The sequence below is a fragment of the Salmo trutta genome, chromosome 40 (genome assembly GCF_901001165.1).
Source record: "Salmo trutta chromosome 40, fSalTru1.1, whole genome shotgun sequence".
NCBI lineage: Eukaryota > Metazoa > Chordata > Actinopteri > Salmoniformes > Salmonidae > Salmo > Salmo trutta.
In genome coordinates, this window is record NC_042996.1 from 12,407,527 (window position 1) to 12,413,542 (window position 6,016).

Here is a 6,016-nt window from a genome sequence, read left to right on the forward strand (position 1 = left end):
CGCATTAAAATCTGCTAACCATGAGTATGTGACCAATAAAATTAGATTTTGATTTGATTTGATCGACACTGGCCCACACGCTACCGCTAGTCTACCTGCCACCCACTGTAAGATTGAAGGATGTTTTAGTCCTACTAATGCTTTCTCTTTGCCTCACCAGATGCCTGGAACCAGTTTGCCTGTCTGCCAGCCTGACCCCTGCTCTTTGATCAGAGAGCTGGCTGTGCTGAAGGAGAAACTGGGAACCATGGACCAGAAACTGGGAGCTGTGGAGGAGCTGAGGAGTGTGAACAACACTCAAAAGGAAGAACTGAAGACTTTGAAGGAGGGTTTAAAGTGTCTGGTTCTGGGCCTTTGGACCGATCTCCGCCGACATCCATTTACAGTACAAGTGAGTATTCTCCAACGTTGGCAGTGGCTACAACTCTGCTAAAGGTGTCTTCTCAGCCATGGTGAAAGGGGTATTTTTCTTCCGTTACACCAGCGTTTCCCAAACTCCGTCCTGGGGACCGCAAGGGGTGTACGTTTTGTTTTTTGCCCTAGCACTACACAGTTGATTTAAATAATTAACTCATCATCAAGCTTTGATTATTTGAATCAGCTGTTTAGTGCCAGGGCAAAAAACTAAACGTGCATCCCTTCGTGTCCCCAGGACCAAGTTTGGGAAACGCAGCGTTACACCATGTACAACCAAGGAAGTTAACCATCTGTCGTGTCTATGATGAAGAGAGGCTACCTGCGTCTACCTGGTACAGCACCAAAGATTGTGACAATGACAGTAACACAGCAGTAGTGAAGCTGGAGGTGGGAGACAGTGTTTACGTACAGCTATGGGCTACCAGGGTTGTCTTCGATGATACTGGAATCTACAATGGTAATGCAGGTTTTAATCAAACACCTATTAAACGGTCTAACTATCAAAGTTTATTTGTTTGTTCAGCATTTAGCCAGTTGCATTTAGTTTTGGATGTCAGGAGCTTACTACCCTTCACCATATTATTTATTTTCGGTTAATTTTAGATCGTTTTTTCTTGTCATACTGTTAATGTTAAAAGCATTCACTTAATTAAATGAACAATAAAATGGATAATTAAAGGTGTTTTGCTTGAACAAAAAAGTAACATGAATGGGGGCTGGTGTGTAGTTTCTTGAGTCTGTCCTGAGCTGTTGAGGCTGCATTTTTATTTATTTTATTTATTTGTAAACACAAAAATACTAGCTGTCTATTTGCAATTCAAATCAACCCCCTTTTTTCTTCCATGTGTGGCTCAGATCTCCAGTGGGGGTTAATCTGTGCTGTTGGAACAGCTAGTGTTTCTTTATCATTGAGTTTGACTCCACTACTGATTTCTCCTGGTAGGGGAGGTTTCCTCATGTGCGAAGGGCCCAGCAGGAGAGAGATCTTGTCTGACTTGACTGACGCCTCCTGTTTGGCCAAGTGCAGCCGCGACCAACAAACCACCACCATTTCTGGTTTATGGGTAAGCCCCTATATATTGTAAAATGCTCATAATTGCTGTAGCCATTCTTCTGTCTTTATTTGACCAACAAACAAAAAAGGGTTGGACCTTTTCACTTCATATCTGTCAGGAAACATAACAAATTACAGCAGGACAGATTTTATGGATCACCACCATTGAAGACTATTTTCTCATGGTGATGGATACATGTCTACACACTAAAAGTATTAGTCTGAAACATGATAAATGTATAGTCTCCAGCCACTGAGTGTCCCAGAAGCTATTTGTCAGAAAAACAGGCTCATTTCCTGGGACTGAAAATAACGCCTTACCCATTATTCATAAGATGGATGAACTGTCAGTGACCTGAGTCTGTAAAATCAATGTGATTCTATGACCCATTGCATTGTACTGGTGAGTGGGAGAGTGAAACAATTATTAACTTGGAGATAAACAACACCAAGGGAATGTAATTTAAGATAAGCTGCAAACAAAATCAGACACTCCTAGGGGGTCTTCATCCATCTAGGCTATCAATGTTCTTGTTTGAGTTGTCAACATGGAAGTTTGCTGCCTCTGGTCTGGATTTATAACAAATAAAAGTCATGACCGTCAAAAATGTTATATCATTTGGTATGTTTTATTGGAGTAATTATAGGTAATTTGAGACAATCCCTATTACTGGGTTCAGTGGTTATAAGAGGTAGGGCTGCCAGAGCATGGAGAGGTCTACAACCTTAGTCTACATGGTACTATGAAAAACAGTACTCTCATATATGGCAGTAAACAGGACAGATGACCTCTGTGGGACATTTCACACTGACTTGTGGGGACAGTTGTTGTTTGTGGGGACAGACAAGCCTTATGGGGACATTCAAATGAGATACGAAACACAGCCACATCCTGCCTGACAACCGTCACACAGCCCTGTCTGTCATGGTGAGGGACTCACACACAGATGGTTTTGTGATGAATGGTGCGGATGCCGAGCTCCACTGTAAACCTAGCTCTGCTCTTCCCATCTATCTGAGAAGGCATCGGCGATGTGTCATCGTTTTCCTTCAGATGATGTCGCTAGTCATCTTTTAATAACGCTGGATTCCATTCAGACGTTCAGTGTTAACATCGTTGGCAGAGGTTCAGTCAGGGTCCTTTAGCTCTTTATTCAGCTCAGCAGTTTTTCAAGAGGGAAAACTCAGCATCTGGGGAACTCATGTCTCCACTGTTCTTCTCGTTACCTTTTTGAACAATTAATAAGAACCCCAGGCCCTGTCAACAGAAAGGAATGTTATAATATCTGTACATTATAGGAACACCTGTAATTACAAAAGTACAATGATTCATGTTTTGCTTTAGCTTGAGATTAAGAATCAGTGGTAGAGACTTTGTAAGTGCATGAAGAGGTCAACCGTACAGAAGTCAGATGTCTGTGTGTTGAAACTATACTTTCAGTTCCTGTTGATACTATGTTCCAGTCTTACTTCTGCTAGCACATGATAGCAATAGGAGGAAGAAGGATTGGGAAACTAACTGCAAATAACAATAAGCTGAACTCCGCCTAGCAGAGACATCTTTGTATTAGCAACTATTAATTATGAGCTTATATGGTATTGAAGTTAAGGGACATCACCCTGGGCGGGGTGATCCTCAGTAGGGGATAAAAAGAGAAAACACCATATTTGGAACTGAGTGTGTTACTTGCAAATTACTGTAAGTGTATACTCCGGGTTGCAGTCATTATTAAACAAACTAATCTCTTATCAAAGTTTCCTGGGGTCACTTGTGTGCACATAGGGCAGAATTCCCTTACACAACTCTCACACGTGCACACACACGCACACACACACACACACACACACACACACACACACACAAGTAAGAGTGATTACAATGGGTTAGTTTGGACATTGCCACAGGCATTGAGTGTCGTGACCATCATATTGTGAGATGTTGAAATGTCATTAGATGTCTCCCACAGTGTGAGGTATTGATTGAGGCAGGAATTAGGACAGTCTTTCACCAGCAATACTGTCGTCATAATGTGTACTCGCACCCAGTGTCTGTGATTGCCTTATATCCTGCAATCCCAGTGCAGTAGTGACTACATTTGGACAATATCTACTTTTAGTACAGCTGTCCCCCATATCAAACTTCATGACTTGTGTTTACTCACTGCTGTAATAGCACCTGTTTTAGTTGTTGTAAATTACTGAAATACTGCTTTAGAGGACAACTAGATAATTACATATCTATAATCAATAGTGACATGAGGCTGTAGACTTTTAGCATTGAACCATAAAACACGAATACAATGTTCCACTAGCGTTCTTTCAATGTACAGACATTAGCCTACTAGGACCCACAATTTAACAGTAGTACACTTATTTTTAGAGTCCCAAAGTGGACAGGGAGAAGATTGTGGGAATTATGTCCACTACAAACTTGGATCCCCTCTATGCATGCAGAGAAAGTGGTACTATGGCTTTATGGGTTATAGGGTGAGTGAGGGCTTGTTGACAAATTGCTGGGTGATCGACTGGCGACCACAGTCAATGCCCACGGCTGTCATCTCATTAATTATAAGAGGCATGTATCCCTGACCATGAAATATGCATCCGCACACTGCCCTCTTTATGCCACGTCCCAGTCAGCACAAAGTTTATTTTGTTTAGGGGTATCCGACCTGTAATTGGCGAAGGCCACACAACTCAGACCCGAACACAGACCACTTTTGCACCCACTCAACCACCCATCAACAGAAACCTCACACAGTCATGGGGATAGGAGGCTTGTGTGTGTAACCTTGACAGCGGCCACTCTGTTCTGACACTTTCCTGTGGTAGCGAGTCTATGAGCCGAGGAGTCTGGGAAAAGTGATGTTGTTTGTGTGTTTTGGTAGTCAAGACTTTTGAGGTGAGACGAGGTCTCATAAACCTGGTATGTGTCAAGATGTGTGTCTAGATGCTCCACATTCCAATGGCTGGTTTCACTCTCAGAAGCATGATGCATCAGTTTTCAGTTAGAATCTCATTTGCTAAAGATCCATTTTCAATGTGTTACTAAAATGTTTTATTTTCCCATGACTGTTTTTAACTGTGGTTTATTATATTTCCATTGGATGCTATCAACTATTTTCCATGTCCTCCCCAACCCAAATTAAAATTTTATCAAGTGCAACGGTGTCTGACATTTTAGATGGAGTAGACTGCAGGTTTATACAGACACAGTACCTCATTCTGACTCTGGGTAAAGAAACGTGAATAAACAGTGTCTGCCTTCTGTTGCTTGTAGAGAGACCCCTCCCTCCCATGCACACACACAAACACACACACCCGTCAACCCTCCTCAATGTTTTCACTGGCCAACGTTGATACCTGGAGCTAGGCATGCTGGGTAGACATGTTTTAATTCTGTTACTATTCTGAGTATAATGACTGGCACCTAGCCACTTGGAGGGTCCACTGCCAACCTCTGTACGTGCTTCTGAGGACTTCACCAGGTCTTTAACTCATTTATTTTCTTACATTCCAGACACTTGTCTTATTAAACCCCACTTGATGGACCTGTAGTTCTCATGTAAGAGAAAAGTACCTCAAGCTATCCTCTGTGTGGGGTGCGGTGGATGTTCCGTGGCCAGCGAAGCATCCATCATCTAGGCGCCAAACAACTCGGCAGCCAAGAGGAGAAAATATGATTTCACCAAGTAGGGAATGCTTTAGATGGCATGTGTTTTAGCTGAACGAGGGTCTGCTTCAGTGCTTCTCCAGACAGCAGAAACATGTGTGTCTTTGTTGAATGTGTCTCGAATGTTTGTTTGGGAATGTGTCACAATAAATGTCACTCGCATTACACACAGTCAGATTACAAACAAAGTTATGTCTTTGTAATGTGCTTTCTCTCTATCACTGGCAGGTGATTTTCATAAAGGTTTGTGGAGACATGCAAAGACATGTATCGGTTCGTGTTCACCCAGTGGTTTTTATGTTAAAGAGTGTGGGTTGGTTGGTTAAACAACTGCTGTTGTTGCTCTCGTCTCCATGCTCTCAGTCTGAGTGAGACCACTGCAGAGTGGTGAAGCATGAGGAAGCAATCAACTGATCAGGGATTGGACTTCCTAGGGCCTTTAGGGCATTTCACCCACCATCCAGGCCTGGCTGGCCTACACGCTCCCTCCCCCCTCTTTCCCCTAATCCAGCAGGGGTCCCCAGGGACCTAATCAATCACGGCGGTCATGCAGATGCAGAGCCATGCCTTTCCACCCCCAAACTCCCCATGCATTCCCACACTGTGATTGTTCCAGGGTGCTATTACTAAGTCAGACGTTCTAGAAAATGTGCGGTTGTCTGTGGATTTAGTCCAATTCAATGTGTTGGAATGAAGTGTTGAAGACTGTTTTTGCTGCTGGTAAAATAACAGATAACACATAGACACAGAACAACAATACGTTTGCTGTCCTTATTTGAGCATTGGCTATAACAGATAAACAACTACTGGTTCTAGGCTACGAAAGACAAAGGACCGTTTTTTCCAGGTTATTTCATAATTGTTCAATACTG